General features: G+C 44.1%; 1 pseudogene; it reads left to right on the forward strand.

Moving 5' to 3' along the window:
- The first annotated feature begins 3,926 nt into the window (after window positions 1-3,926).
- LOC110289864 lies at window positions 3,927-4,865 on the forward strand (annotated as a pseudogene).
- Window positions 4,866-8,085: the final 3,220 nt, after the last annotated feature.

The raw sequence follows: 8,085 nt of genomic DNA on the forward strand, positions 1-8,085 counted from the left end.
CGGATTTCTGAGTTCGAGGCCAGCCTGGTCTACAAAGTGAGTGCCAGGACAGCCTGGGCTACACAGAGAAACCCTGTCTCGAAAAAACAAAAAAAAAAAAAACAAAAAACAAAGAATTCCCTACATCTCAAACCCTGGGACAAATGACTGGGGTGCCTATTTAACATAGCAGAGTAGATCTGGCTGCCAGACTCTCGCATTAACCCTCAATCCCTACCTATTACAGGGCATGGCTGATATACCCTGCCCTTCTCCCCCTACCAACTCTCCAGCCCTGGGATTGGGGTGTTCTCCTCCCAAAGCCAGAGGGTCTTCCTTAGATAGTCTAGCCCCCCCCCCCTTTTTTTAACTGTTTGCCATCTTGCGTCTTGGCTGCTGCACCTGGTTCCCTCTCTCCTCTCTCCTGTACCCTCTTCCCTCCCTCACGTGGCCAAGGGTCACGTCCACTCTGGCCTTTCCCAGATGACTCTGCCTCTTTTATCTACAATGAACTTTCTCCATCAAACCTAGGAGCAGTCAGGTTCTTTATATTTATTTATTTTTCATTCACTATTCTGAATCAGAAACAGCAGACTCTGTAGTTAAAGCAGGCACCGACAATAAAGTTAGTGACTTTAAATTGCTCAGATTATTTATAGCCTGTTCTGGTGAGAAAGGACTTGAATGTTTACAGCACATTCTCAGGGTCTCTACCCAGAGACCCTTTCGGGGATGCACTGGTACCTGGCACAGTGATCCTGTGTCCTTGGCAGCTGTGGTGAAGCTGTGGTGTAGTCTCTCGTTCACCCAGAGACATTCAGCAAATAACTACTTTCTCATATATACGTCTGATGTTTTGCAGAGGTATGTGTCATTGGAGCAACTTAGGTGACAAATTTCACCCTATCCCCAGCCGCAGAATAAATATCTTCTCAGTTCTTCCTTGGAGGAATGACACCCAACCTGTGGGACATTGATTTAAAGATACTCACTACAGCAGTCAAATTATTAACTGCGGCGAGTGTAGTAACTATTTGAAGGAAGAGACCTATATATAACCTTCCAGGTTGCATAAATCCATTCTCTGAGTTCATGCAATGATGAAATCCCCCAAGGATATGTGGAGACTACAAGTGATACATGATTGTATACATACACGGAGAAAGCAAGAAGGTTAAATTCTTAATTTTCAGTTTTAGAAGCATGGTCAGCTAAGGTGGCTCAGGAGGCAAAGGTGCTTGCTATCAAGCCTGAAGACCTGAGTTCAATGCCTGGGACCTACATGGTCAAAGGAGAGAATCAATGCCTGCAAGTGGTCCTCTGAGTCCCACATGCACTCCTGGAACCCACACACATCCATCCATCCACACATAGACACACATCAACAAATATATAAACATTTTTTAATGTCTAAAACTAAAACCCAAATATTTTAATATTTCTATAAAATAACATTTACATGTTATTATCAAACTACATTTATATTTATAATAACATTAAACATAAACTCACATAACTATAACATAACAAAAGGTATGCACATCAGTTAGAATGTGTAATAAAATACCAGAGCAAAGGGTACAGGAGTGGGCTTACGCTTGGGGAATGAGAGGGCTGTAGTGGGAATTGCTGTTTTTCATTTTAAAGGCAAGGATGTGAAGAAAGAGGAACACTCCTCCATTGTTGGTGGGATTGCAAGCTGGTACAACTACTCTGGAAATCAGTTTGGTGGTTCCTCAGAAAATTGGACATAGTACTACCTGAGGACCCAGCTATACCACTCCTGGGCATATACCCAGAAGATGCTCCAACATGTAATAAGGACACATGCTCCACTATGTTCATAGCAGCCAGAAGCTGGAAAGAATGCAGATGTCCCTCAACAGAGGAATGCATACAGAAAATGTGGTACATTTACACAATGGAGTACTATTCAGTTATTAAAAACAATGAATTTATGAAATTCATAGGCAAATGGATGGATCTGGAGGATATCATTCTGAGTGAGGTAACCCAATCACAAAAGAGCACACATGATATGCACTCACTGATATCCCAGAAGCCCAGGAGCCCAGGAGATTAGAATACCCAAGATACAATTCACAAACCACATGAAACTCAAGATGAAGGAAGACCAAAGTGTGGATACTTTGATCCATCTTAGAAGGGGGGAACAAAACACCCACGGAAGGAGTTACAGAGACAAAGTGTGGAGTAGAGACTGAAGGAAAGACCACCCAGAGACTGACTCACCTGGGGATCCATCCCATATACAATCACCAAACCCAGACACTGTTGTAGATGTCAACAAGTGCTTGCTGACAGGAGCCTGATATAGTTCTCTCCTGAGAGGCTCTGCCAGTGCCTGACTAATACAGAAGTTGATGCTCATAGTCATCAATTGGACTGAACATAGGGTCCCCAATGAAGGCACTAGAAAAAGGACCTAAAGAGCTAAAAGGGTTTGCAGCCCCATAAGAGGAACAACAATATGAACTAGCCAGGACCCCCAGAGCTCCCAGGGACTAAACCACCAACCAAAGAGCACACATGTTGGGACTTATGGCTCCAGCTGCATATGCAACAGAGGATGGCCGAGTAGGACATCAATGGGAGGAGAGGCTCTTTGTCCTATGAAGGCTCTATGCCCCAGTGTTGGGGAATGTCAGGGCCAGGAGGCAGGAGTGGGTGGGTTAGTGAGCAGGGGGAACAGGGAGGGGATAAGAGGGAGGGTGTTTTTCGGAGGGGAAACCAGGAAAGGGGATAACATTTGAAATCTAAATAAAATATCCAATAAAAGAAAAAAAGAGACATTAATTCATGTACCAGTGTGAACTACTTTAAATGAGATAACTGAGACATTGTGTGTGGTAGGAGGTCAGTCTTGACCTGTCTACAGTTAATTATGGTGAGATTCAAGCTTCTGATGTGCAGATCATAAAGTAGGCTCGGATATGGAGGTACTTAAATCATAAGTGGAGATAGAGAAAAAGATCTAGAATAGCTTGCTCATTCCCTGCAAAATTATGTTTTTGTTTTTTTGTTTGTTTTCTAGTGATAGCAACTCATTAAGTACCTGAGAGCTGGTGATTGAGAAACTGACCCTCGTGAAGCTTTTCCCTGTAGAACGAGGCTATGTTATAGACAGGCCTTAACAGGAAGAGGGATGCAAATTAGGAATGATAACGATGACCACATACTAAAGAACTCAGTTTTAGAATAAGGGAGTGACCTTTCTTGGTGCATACTTGGCTTAAGATATAGATTTGCTTTTTTGAATTAAAAATACCAATAAACACAAGTATCTTCTTTTGTTGCTCAAGTATATTACTTTTCTCAAAGCTCTGACAGAGTTTTTGAAAGAAGCAACTTAAAGAAGCATTTATTTTGCCTGGAAGCTTTAGAGAAGTTGCATAGGGGTGGAAAAGGCACAAATCAGGGGGTGGGGGGGAGCTTACAGCTGAGGAGGAGACCAGGGCCATGGAAAGATAAGATGGGGATGTGGGGTTTACAGCTGGGGTGGGAACCAGAGCCAGGCTTTATTTAACCTATAAGGCTAACCAGTCAGCCAGCCACTTCCCTCCTTTAGACCCCACTTCCAAAAGAGTGCCTCCAGCTGGGGACCAAGAGTTCCCAGGGGCCTGTGGGGGGCATTGCTCATCCACTGTGTGACTTTTGTGCTGAGACCTGAAGAGCCTTGGACTCAGCACTGGGCTGCCATGTTCCTTCTACTAGGAATCAACCAGGATCTCCTGAACTTTGGTTTCTTCATCATTTACATTGGTCTAAAACAGCAATTCTCAACCAGTGTGTCATGACCTCTTTGGTAAACATCCAGTTTCAAAAATATTTACATTACAATTCATAATAGTAGGGATGCCGCCACCTCCTCCCACACAGCAACCCTCTCCTCTGGCTCAGCCACATAGGTTGATTCCACCAAAGCAATGGTTATGGAGATGCCTAGTCCCCTGCTGGTTGGGAGGGAATTTGTGTGATAGTACTATACCCTGCTGAACCAGGCCCTGGACATGCTGCACAGATTTTATTGAAAGAACTCTTCCTACACCCATAGGGGCTTAGATTTCAATGGGAAGCCAGCAGGTGCCATCTACGGGCAGAAGGAAATCCATAGGAAAGTGATGTCACAAAACATCACCAACTGCCACACCAAGATCCACCATATGGATGCTCAAGCAATTCTGAATGACCGGGTGGTGGTCCAAGTGATGGGGCTACTGTCCAACAACAACCAGGCTCTGCGGAGGTTCATGCAGACCTTTGTCCTTGCTCCTGAGGGCTCTGTTGCCAACAAATTCTATGTTCACAATGACAACTTCAAATAACAAGATGAGCTCTTAAGTGGCTTTGTCACAGATTCTCAAGAGGAATCCGAGGAAGACGTAGAGGAACCCAAAGAAAGACAGCAGACACCAGAAGTGATGCCTGATGATTCCTGAACTTTCTATGATCAGACTGTCAGCAATGACTTGGAGGAACATTTAGAGGACCCTGCTGTGGAACTGGAACCAGAGACAGAGACAGAGCTGGAGCCAGAACTTGTGCCCGACCAACACTGAAGAGGACAAGCCTGAGGCTGCATTGGAAGAAGCTGCTCCTGAGGATGCGCAGAACAGCGCTTCCCGGACCCTGGCAGACGTGGTCCCAGCACAGGAGGACTTGAGGGCATTTTCTTGGGCATCTGTGACTAGTAAGAACTACCTCCCAGTGGGGCTGTTCCAGTGACAGGGACACTGCCTCATGTGGTCAAAGTGCCAGTGTTACAGCCCCATCCAGAATCTAAGCCTGACTTTCAGATCCCACCACAAAGGCCTCAGAGAGTTCGAGATCAATGGATCAATATCCCTCCTCAGAGAGGACCCTGATCAATTTGTGAGGCTGGTAAACCAGGAGATGTGGAACTTTGAAGGATGGTGAGGCACCCTGACAGCTCATGAGGTTGACATGTGGAACTGAAGGATTTTTTTCCAAAAATATGGGAACGTGATGGAGCTGCACATCAACAGTGGAGGGAAGTTACCCAATTGCGTTTTTGTTGTTTGATGATTCTGAACCTGTTCGGAAGGTCCTTAATAATAGGCCCATCATGTTCCGAAGCGCTGTGTGCATGAATGTGGAAGAGAAGAAGACTTGAGCTCCTACAGAAGGTGACCGCAGGGATAACCGCCTTCGGGCCCTAGAGCCCCCCATGGTGTGCCGAGTGGTGGGATGAGAGGCCCCATGTGGAGGCATGATGCAGAAATCAGACTTTGGCATGGGCAGGGGGGATTATAACCCCAAGTCAGTGAATTGCTTGGCTCAGATCTACACACAGCACACAGCCCTGGCTCCTGCAGAATGGCTAACTCCTTCAACCAGCCTTTGGTGTCTCAGAGTAGTCTACTCTAAACTGCTTTTGTACAGTTTTCATTTCGTGTGTGTTCATGGTGTGTGCTTCCCCAACCTCTTTTCCTCCCTTGACCTTGTAGTCGTTCATTCCCAGTTTTCTAGAATGATAATTTAGGAGGAGTAGATATGTAAAGAATAAGAGGAAAGTCTGACCTTCCTGCTCATGGTGCATACAGACTGGAGACTCCCCTCCATTCCCCAGAGCGTGTCTCAATATCACTGACAATGGATGTTTCATTTGTTGGGAGACACAGGATTTGATAAACATTTTGGAAGCCGGAAAAATCAAGTCATGACTCCTTTCTGGTGTGGAAAAATTGCCTGCTAGTGTGGCTAACTGAATAAAAGGTGTTTACAGGAAAAAAGTGGCAAAATTACTGTTACATGGTGTAGCACCAAAAATAATTTGATGGTTGGCAGTCACCACAACACAAGGACCTGCATCAAAGGGTGGTAGCATTAGGAAGGCTGAGGACCCCGGGTCTAAAGGGTTTCTCAGTTCTGTCATGCTTTTCCTGCTTTCTGCCACTCTCTCATGCCATCAAGGGGAAGCCTTACCCCTGATGCTGACAGCTCCCTGCACCTGGGTAGTCATTCAGCCCAGGCAAGATTAGTACATTTGGAGTCAGGGGTGCTAACATCTAAATTTAAAAGATCATATGTGTAATTTATTCCACAGAGTCCCAGAGGAGCAGAAAATGTAGCTAGTTCTCAGAGTGATAAAATAAATATGCCAAGGAGCTGAGATGGAGGAGGAAGAGAAAGTCCCGAGAGAGTTTTGCTTCTTGGCAGTGGCCGCTTTCTAGGCCCAGCTGTATGCAGTATATATTCTTACGCAGTCTACATTCTTGCCCGAATTGGTTGGTCCTGCCCGAGGTTTAGACTTTGGTTCTTGCTTGACGGTGATCCTGGCCATACATAGCCTCATCTGATTCCACTGAAGTCCAATGACGGCCCTTCTGCAGTAAGACTGCATCATGTCACCCATCCATCCCTCAGGAGAGCGCTCTGGAGGCTCTACACTGGCTCCTTCTGCCACAGGTGAGCTCCAGCTAGGCCTAAGATTCAAGAGTGACCTTGTGGATCCAAACTCCGTAGTGAACTGCGGTAACTAGCAAGTTCTGGAGAGATAATTTTCCTTAGCTCTCTGTAGCTGGTCTTCTGATACTTTGTGGGTTCCTTTTTTCTTTTTCCTCCCTTCATGCCCATAACTATAGATAGGAGAGAAAAAAGATAGAGGGGAAAGGGGGTGACATTACTTTTAGGTTAATTCCTGCTTATTAGGGGCATCAAGTTCCTTGGAGCAAGTTTGATCTTCTCCACCAGCCTATCTAATTTCTTCTTTGTCCAACTTCTTAACTTCTTAACAAACTGATCAGCAGCAACCAACAACCAACCAACCAACAGCCCACCCACCTCTCAGGGCTCTATCATTAATATACCTTCTAAAAAGTCCCCAGAATTCCAAATGTCACACAGTTGCAGAAAATACCTGTGTGTGAGGCAAAATCATGCCTCTGCACAAGGCAAATCATATCAGCTGCGGTGGACACTCTGAAGCAGCCCTGTACTCCACATCTGGGATTAAAATAGAAACATATTCTTATAATATTTCTGTTTATTTTTAATTTTTGTTGTTGTTTGTTTGTTTTTGTTTTTCAAGACAGGGTTTCTCTGTATAGCCCTGGCTGTCCTGGAACTCACTCTGTAGACCAGGCTGGCCTCGAACTCAGGAATCGGCCTGCCTCTGACTCCCGAGTGCTGGGATTAAAGGCGTGTGCCACCACGCCCGGCTCATTTCTGTGTTTTTAAAAAGAGACTAAAATTCCAAAATTGTCACTACAGCTCTCTAGATCCATCTATCCAGAATCTAGAAGCAAGCTAAAATGTATTGCTACTTGAAAGGGGGTTTTTGTCAAGTGAAACACAACTTGCAAAAGTACATATTTTCTCCTTTCAGGCTGGGGTGGTTTTCTTTTGGTTTGAAATACAGTTCTCTCTCCATGTTGGCAGGTTTCACATCTAACTATTCAACTAGCTAAAAATGTTAAAGTCAGCCAACCAAACAAAAACCTGTGGAGAATAGAAAGAGAGCGCAGTGGTTAGGAGTACTCATTGCTCTCTCAGAGACTCAGGGATTCTTAGCACCCACCTAGTGGGTCACAAACATCCCTGCATCCCTAACCCCTAGTTCCAGGGGAACTAATTCTTTCTCCTGCACTCTGTTGACACCATGCATGCATTTGGTATACATAAATATATACACACAAAGTATTCATACACAAAATAAATTGTAAAAGTGAAATTGCATTACTAGACTATGAAGATCCATTTCCTTGTCATAATTCTCTAAACCAGTCAGGCTACAACTGGTTACATAAAATTTATATTACATTGGATGTTATAAGTAATCTAGAAATGCTTTTATATATATATATATACATATATATATATATATATATATATATATATAAAACCCAAGGACCTGACCATTAATTTTTTTATTTAACTTTTTATTTAATTTTTGTTTGTATAGGTTCATGTGGGAGTGAAATTATACATTTATGTGAAGGTCAATGTTTGTTACACAAGTGCTGTGTGTAACAAACATTTGAAATCAGTTCTTCCTGCTGGAACAGCAAGCACTTTCCCCACTGAGCCATCTTTCCCACCCCATTTGTGAATTTTGTTAGTCTC

Source organism: Mus caroli, chromosome 2 (genome assembly GCF_900094665.2).
Source record: "Mus caroli chromosome 2, CAROLI_EIJ_v1.1, whole genome shotgun sequence".
NCBI lineage: Eukaryota > Metazoa > Chordata > Mammalia > Rodentia > Muridae > Mus > Mus caroli.